This window comes from Coffea eugenioides, chromosome 8, assembly GCF_003713205.1.
Source record: "Coffea eugenioides isolate CCC68of chromosome 8, Ceug_1.0, whole genome shotgun sequence".
In the NCBI taxonomy this organism is placed as follows: domain Eukaryota; kingdom Viridiplantae; phylum Streptophyta; class Magnoliopsida; order Gentianales; family Rubiaceae; genus Coffea; species Coffea eugenioides.
The window spans coordinates 33259603-33267949 of NC_040042.1; the positions used below are offsets into that span (position 1 = coordinate 33259603).

An 8347-nucleotide genomic window follows, 5' to 3' on the forward strand; every position below is an offset into this window, starting at 1 on the left:
CACTTTCCGAAAGGTGTCCAAAATCTCCTTCTCTGACTCCTCTTTCTTGGCTTTAGCTAACCTGCCAGGAAAAGATGGGTTAATTTCAACGGTTTTAGGAACATCTAGCGGGGTGCTTACCTTTTCCTTCTCAAGCTCCCCATACACTTGTTCGTCTTCCACTCCTGCTGCTTTCGATTTTGGGGACTGCACCTCCTTGCCACTTCGTAGAAGCATTGCACTGGCATTCTTCTTTGGATTGGGAATTACCTGAGATGGTAGCTTCCCTTTACCATTCTCAAGGCTACTCATTGAAGACACCAGTTGTGACATTTGCGCCTCCAAATTCCGAATACTGGAGCGAGTCTCTTGTTGAAATCTCTGCGAGTCTTGCTGCATTTGACACGTGGTATTTGCTAGTGATTTGACCATATCTTCAAAGGTCATCCCTGAATCAGACGCGGATGGTTGCTGAACTGGTGGTCTCTGCTGGAATGGTTGTTGAAATCCCAAGGGTTTTGAAGCATAGCTGAAATGGGGTGGTTCCTCCAACCTGAGTTATATGTGGATGCATACGGGTCATTTCTCCTTTGGGGTGATCCAAGCAGACCTCCCATGGCGCTGGCTTGCTCGTAAGGGTCTTCTTGAAAGGTCGGGTACATATCGGTCACGTGCTCAGGAGCAGCACATATTCCACATGCTTTAGTTGCCTGTACTTGTCCTATAGCCGTTTGACGAACCAAGGTAGTAAGCTCCGTTAATCAATTTGCGAGATCCGAATAATTTACCTCATCGACCCTTCTAGTCACTCCCTCAGATCTGACTTCAAACTGTTGGAAGTTCTCAGCCATTTTCAAAATCAGCCGTTTGGCTTCATCTGCTGTGTTATTTACTAAAGTACCGCCACTCGCTGCATCGACCATGTTTCTATCTATGGGTAGCAGTCCCTCGTAAAAATATTGGATCAACAGTTGGTCAAGGATCTGATGGTGCGGGCAGCTGGCACACAGCTGTTTGAATCGCTCCCAGTATTCATAGAGAATTTCTCCATTGACCTATCTAACTCCACATATTTCCTTTCTGATGTTGGCGGCCCTGGAGATTGGGAAAAACTTCTCAAGGAACTGCCGTTTCAGTCCTTCCCAAGTAGTAATAGACCCCGATAGCATGTAAAACAACCAGACCTTAGCCTTGTCTGCTAAGAAAAAAGGAAAAGCACGCAGCTTGATTTGTTCTTCCGTAACACCCTGAGGTTTCATGGTTGAGCACACTACATAGAATTCCTTCAAATGTTTGTGTGGGTACTCACCTGCAACACCACGAAAAGTAGGCAATAAGTAAATCAACCCAAATTTTAATTCAAAAGCCTCCTCAATGTCAAGATACGTAATGCACAGAGGCTGTTGATTAACATTCGGGGTTGCAAGTTCCCTCAAAGTTCTTCGGGTTGCCATTGTTTCGTTGGGTCCAGTCAAGTCTGTTTCCAATTCAATCGATGAATCACTTAAGTTAGAATTTTATTCAAGTCCGGAGGGTAGTGCCGCTAAAGCTTGGTGCTCTTGGAACTTAGTTTCCTTCGTCACCCTCCTTGCCATTTTCTCGATCTCTGGGTCAAATTTGAGTCTTCCTGTATGGGAAGATCGAGGCATAAAACATAGTCTAAACAAAGCCTGTGTAATAAATCACTTCAAACACCAGGTCCTCGGTAACGGCGCCAAAATTTGGTGGCTGTCAAACTACCAAAAATAAAATTTATATCAATACCTACTCTCAAAACTAAATGAGTATAGTGATGAGTAGAGTCGTTTCCTCAGAGAACTAGTAGATTTATTACACAGTTAATTTGGGGGGGGTTAGGAAAGGAGATATAAAGAACAAATTAAAGATGTAAGGGTACTGAATTTTCACTTCACAAATAGTGCAGCAGCTAAAGGATATAATAAATAATTAATTGACCCAACCTAATCAAGGAAATAATTTTGGCATCGGCTCACACAATTGATCATAGATACCTAGATTAATTCACCTGTTCGTAAGTAAATTGGTTCTAGCAATTCAGCAACCGCCAAACTACCAGTCTCTCCTTAGTTATATAGTAGTCCAGATATGCTTTTAAACTACTCCCTTGTAAAATAGATAACCCCAGAAATGCTCGTAGGATTTAATCTATTCACAACTTTAGGAATTAGAGAGACCCAATTCTAGCAAACAAACACACATGCGGGTTCATTGACAGGGTGTCGAAGCCTGTGCAATAATAAAATTAAACCTAATTGCCAGTTAAAATGACCAAAACTCAATTCCAAGTACTGGAGCAGGGACTCTAGGTGTGCAATGGGTTACTTGATTCACCCTGTTCCCGAAGAGTTTGCTTAATCCGATATACCCGAATGGAATGGTTATTTCTTTCCACAAATAATTATGAATTTGTAGACAGGACAAGTAGGGTCGTATCCACAGGGACTGGGTATACTTGTTTCTTAAGAAATTCAGAGTAACACAGGGGGTGATTTTGTAGGAATGATAACAAGCAAATAAATTCAAATAAGAAAATGAAAATAAAAATAAATAACTGACTAGAAATTAAACAATAATTCACTGAACTCAGAGTAACAATAATTAAAGGCCTGAATCAATTAAAACAAGAAAACAATTAAGAATAAAATCAAGTAGGCAACTAAAAATCAAATGACAATTCACTAAAACCAAAATAATATTAATTAAGGAGCTAGCCAAGAAGTAACTTCGCAATGGTTCACCTAATTGATCATTGATGCAAGCCAATTCCAATTATTTTTCTGATAAATAGGTTATAACTGCCAAACAAGCGATGACAGTCAACCCCTCCTTACTGTGTCGGTGATCAAGGTACGCCCGTTAATCATTTCTCTAATTGGAAAACAATCTCAGGTACGCCCGTAAGATTTAATTTCCCAATTGCCTTACGTATTAGAGGAGCCCTATTCTAACCAAATAACGCAATACCAGGGTTATTTTAGATTAGCCCACGTATCCCCCTGACACGAATCTAATCGTGCCAGTTGTCACTATTTTGAGGTAATTAAACAATTACGGATTTAATACCCCAATTGACAATAGATTACCCAATCAATTAATTATCCGGATCCAAGACAACCAATTAATTAAATAATCATAAACTTAGCAATCATGGAATATGCGAATACCAATAAATAAAAGGAAAAGATTAAATTAAATCGATCTCACAACTTTTAGGCGAACCAGAGCCTTCGTTGCTCCTTGACTAGAAAGGAGGAAATTAGTTCATATTTGATGAACTAAGCCCACGGGAAATTGAAGATAAAGTTGCGGCCATTGTCATTGATTTTTGAGAATTCAATCCGTTCCAATCAGGAGGAGATAGCAAAGTTACACGAAGTGATCCCCTGTCTCACTACGGATGACATACGAGGAAAGAAAGAAAAGCTCTAAGCGTTTAACATGAAGAAAAATCAAAAGCTACGAATTACTAATGCCTGCTATTAGTCACCAGGAGCGAAAAGCATTCTAAGGGAAAAGTCAACAATCTAAAGCCGAGCTAGTGCTCCTTTTTCCATCCGTGAGAGAGAGCTAAAGAAGAAATCATCTTGGGAAAGTCAAACATTTCTCCTAAGCTATAGCCGAGAAAGCTCAGAAAAAGCTAACTGCTAAACTTCCTTTCTTTCCTCTTTTAATTGCGGCGCACCTCAGCAGAACCAAGCCCTCCCAGGTGTCCTTCCCTCGCGGAATTTACCAAAATGGGCGTGATATCTTCATTTCCAAAAATACCCTTTGGACAAGCTCTATCATCTGCATCCCTTTTCTGTCAAATTGGTGCCTGTTATCATATTTTCGTTCTACTCCCTGAAATAAATACAATTTACGAAAAGTGAGTAGAATCTACTAATTAATCCACATCCGATCAGATAATAGGGGAAATTAATAATAAAATAAGTAATAGAATTGCTACCTATCATTCATTTAAATTAGATTAACTATTCCTACGACACAGATTAAATTACTTGCGAGGCAATTAAATTGTGCCGTTTGCCATAAATTTTAAGACAATTAAGTGATACGCACCATCGTCCTAATTGGCAGAATACGATTCAGACAATTGAACAACTTGCCACATTAATCCAATAAATCCAAACAATTATAGCCCATTAAAACAAAGAATAATTAAATACCAACTAACGCAGAATTTAAAATAGCGCAGAATAATTAAAAAGATCTCACAATTGTCCGTGCACCGGGTCTTGATTATTCCTCAACTAGATAAAGGAACCTAGCCATGCCTCATAACGATGATGCAATCCTAGGCTTTAATGTACTTTAGTTGATGAAAAAGTAAAGAATACAGCCGCTAATCTCTAACTTACGTTTAGAAAGGAAGAAAAGATGGATAACTGCTAGTCTCTTGCTACCCTACTTAAAGTTGTCCGTTGTCCTCACTTGTTTTGCCAATCACGTATCTTTATCTATAAGGGATATCTTCCCTTATTTTTCTCCTTGATTTGTTGCCAAAATATCCTCTGAAAATGTCTCCTAATCCAACGCAACTTTAAAACACCTCCCAAGAATAGTGGCAAGCGTCCAGGGATAAGCCCCGCGGTCCGTCTTTTTGGACGTCACTCTGTGGTCTCTGGCATGGGCACACTTTGGAATGAATAGTCTTCTAGAAATTCGCCTCTTTTCACCACTTTTGATACCAATCGCCTGCAACTGGCACAAATACCAGTTATGAGCGGAAACCCATTACTTTGCATAATAAGTGGTCAAAATTAAGAGCAAATACCATCAAATAAAACGCACAATTGTCTCACTATCACTTGTTCAAAATCCCCCAGTAATTCTTACTCTAAAAGAAATAAAATTTTTTCCAATCCTTGTGGAGACGATTCTACTCACTGCTATACGCAAATTTAAAATTTTTTGAATAGGCATTTTATTATTGTGCAGGTTCGATACCTGTCAGTCACCATGAATTTGGTCGACAATCTGGGGACAAATTGTACTTCCTGCTTGACTTGATTATGTGCTCTATTTTTTACTAAAGCTTCTATAGTCAATCTGGTCAAATAATCTGGTCCAGCTCACCTTAATCCATAACCGGATTGCTCTTGATCTTCCACATTTAATGCTTCACTATTTTCCTTTTGCGTCGCGCATCCTTTTCCAATCATGCTTCGAGTCTCCTTAAATTTTTTAATACTCCCCAATTAGCTCCATATTGAGACTTGATCATTCACCTTACAAAAACATCAAGAATTTGTGAGTAAAATGGCACAATCACAAACATTTCCTATTATCCACCTAATGCACAACTTCAATGCAAAATAAGCTCTAAAAACAGTAACACTTCCCCATTTGACTCAAAAACAATATGAAACATCCACAAAAATAATCACAATATTAACCCTTATCAGTTCCCACCGAAATTTGATTAAAAAAATGGGTCAAGAAGGATGTGTGAACAAGCTCCAAGTTGCCCTGCAACATGCACAACAAAATATGAAAATTAGGGTGGAGTCCATGTCTTGGTCTGCATTTTGTCCTATCTTGTAGATTTGAACTTTTTTGATGAATCTTGAAACTTGCTCTTCTTTTTTACCAATTTAAGCTACAAATTTTTTGATGATAAAAGTTGAAATGCCTCTTGCACAAAAGATGAAAGTTATAATGATCGCTTGTGATGAGTGTAAAAAATTGATTACTAGAAACCCAAAACTTGTAGTAGTGGGAGTCTAGTTCGAACCCATGGGGAACAGTTGAAACTCTTGATTTTCTTTATTAAATTAATAAAAAGTAAATTGAGATAATTGAAACTATAAGTAGAACCAAAACAATAATAATAAAAATAGAAGATAAAATTAATAAACAATGAGCGAAACCAAGGACATAAAGATATTTAATCTGATTGATGATCAGTTCCTAAAGATTTAACCCTTAATTAACTATTAGGCCTAAGTTACACCGGAAGCTAGTAATAACTTGCAAATTTTTCGAATTCAACAATCAGAATGACGCACTCAAATGGTATTCTTGTTATTAAACAATCTAAGTATTGGCGCATGATGTGTCCTAATTATCATATTTTTATGTTCTTCCATCACTATGAGTTTATGCATATTTTATCTTTTAAAGTGCCACTTAATGTATGTTTTGTGATTGGATAGGTTGAAAAGCACTTGGAGTGAAAAATGATGCCAGAGGAGTTCAATTTGGAAAGAGAAAGATAAGTTCATAAAGGCAGCAGCCAATGGCCGCAATAATGGGGCCAAATACAAGGCTCGTTCTAGCTTGAAACTGATTTTAATCAAATTAACAAGTTAAGCGATGATGAGTGCCCATCTTACAACCCATTTTAAGACTTGGCATTGGCTGAACATGTGTTTTCTCTGTTTTAATGCAACTATCACTACAAGAAATTTGGTCATTAGTGACAACAATATGTCATCACAAGACATAGAAATGTTGTCACTAATGACTTTTATTGACGACTTTTGAGTTGTCACAGAGTCGTCACTATATCTCCGTGGGTAAAAGTATATAGTGACAACACAAAAAGTCGTCAGTGAATGGTTGTCATTAGTGACAACAATATGAAAGAGTTTTATTGACGACTTAGCATGTTGTCAGAGATGTATTGATCAAGGTTGTCACTGAAAAGTGTCAGAAGTTGTCACTTATATGATCTACTTATTGACAATATTTGTTGTCACAATTGAAGTTTGGAGTTAGTGACAAGCTTTGTTGTCACAAAGAGTTTTGATTCTTGTTATGCAACAGCTCTTTTTTGTCATTAGTGATCTTTAACACTGTCAGCTCCATTTCAATAAACTCACAATTTAGCATGGTAAATTATTTATCTAAAATAAATTGAAAGAAGTAATCTAAACAATCGATAATCAAAAGTAGTTGTTGCATTAGGCTACATGCCAATATAGCATATTAAGTACTCAAATGTCATATTGAGGTGCACATTACCCAACAAAGGTCTATAAAAGTAACATTGTGCCCAAATATCACATATTCATAAGGTACGTTTGCAAAAGGAATTAATTTTAAGAAACCAAAGAACATCCAAGCGGACCCTTGCATGAGAAATTGACTTTGTCTTCAACGTCCTTCAGTCATTGCTATAGATAGCTCCCAAAATTTTGTTTAAATAGCATTTATCTGTAACAAAGTAGTAAAACAAGTAGATAAGGGGAGGATTAAAACACTGAAGGAGAAGTAACAATACTTAGGTTGTTTAGCTAAAATATGCAAATCCAATAAGAACCTCAATAATTAAAGCTGTACATTCAAAATCAGCCCCAAACTATTGCACAAAATCAGCTCAAGAAATTAGTACTGCTATTAAACTTCAGCTTCAAAGGAATAATATAACAAGTTGATAATGCAACAAGCACTGCTATAAGTACTGCTATGAACAATATAACCAATTGATAAGACTACAAGCACAACACTAAAGGAAAAGCAACTTTGATTCGCTTGCTTAGCTAAACATTCAAATAAACTAAACTGAACTAAACCAAAACAATCCAAAGTAATGAATAGCAGAGGATACAACGTGTCAAGTATGATAACCAAAGTAATATCAATCACGATACAAGGTGTCGAGCTATCCATTCATATAGGAGAAACTGAGGCAATGTGTACCTCATTTATATAAGAGAAACTGATGCAATGGGTATCGTGAGAAAGATGTCTATGGGTTTCTCAATCTTTACAACCCATTTCTCCAAACCACTAGAGGATGAATACATGGAGTGGTACTGCATAAACAATATTAACATTATCAAAATCCATATACCCAAATTACTCCAATCACAAAAACAACTAAAAGCTACTGAAAAGCATTGGCATTGCCATGTAAATGCTTGTTAAAGCAGTAAATATTGTAAATTGCAAGACTTAATAGCTACCATCCAAGGTCAGAACTCATCACTATCCTAGCTTGTGCTCAAACACATTACCTCAATAACACCATCATATCGTACAAAAACTCAAATCACTTAAATATTTCAGAACAACATATGCTAAGCTTAGAGAGCACAAATTTCTATAATGAAAGATCCAAAGTTCAAAACTTTCAAAGTCAAATAAGAGAACTTTAAAAGCAGCAAATTAAAGAAAACAATTAAGTCACCTATTCGATAATCTTCATTGCCACTCTATCTTTAACACTCCCTCCTAGCTTCAAGAATTCAGTATTGCTTCAGATCTAACAAAGTAAATACTCATCATCAATTCAAGTAAATAATAAGCTGAACATAACTATGAAAAATAATATGTTTGTTGAGAAAAAAAATTACCTCATAGCCAGTGGCATCAGATAGGCTATTGGTTTATCAGGTACATT

At 36.9% G+C, this 8347-nt stretch overlaps 1 non-coding gene across 1 annotated transcript; it reads left to right on the forward strand.

Moving 5' to 3' along the window:
* The first annotated feature begins 960 nt into the window (after positions 1-960).
* Positions 961-1067, forward strand: LOC113781796. The gene has a single exon (XR_003469701.1). It is a non-coding gene; the product is annotated as a small nucleolar RNA R71 (small nucleolar RNA).
* Positions 1068-8347: the final 7280 nt, after the last annotated feature.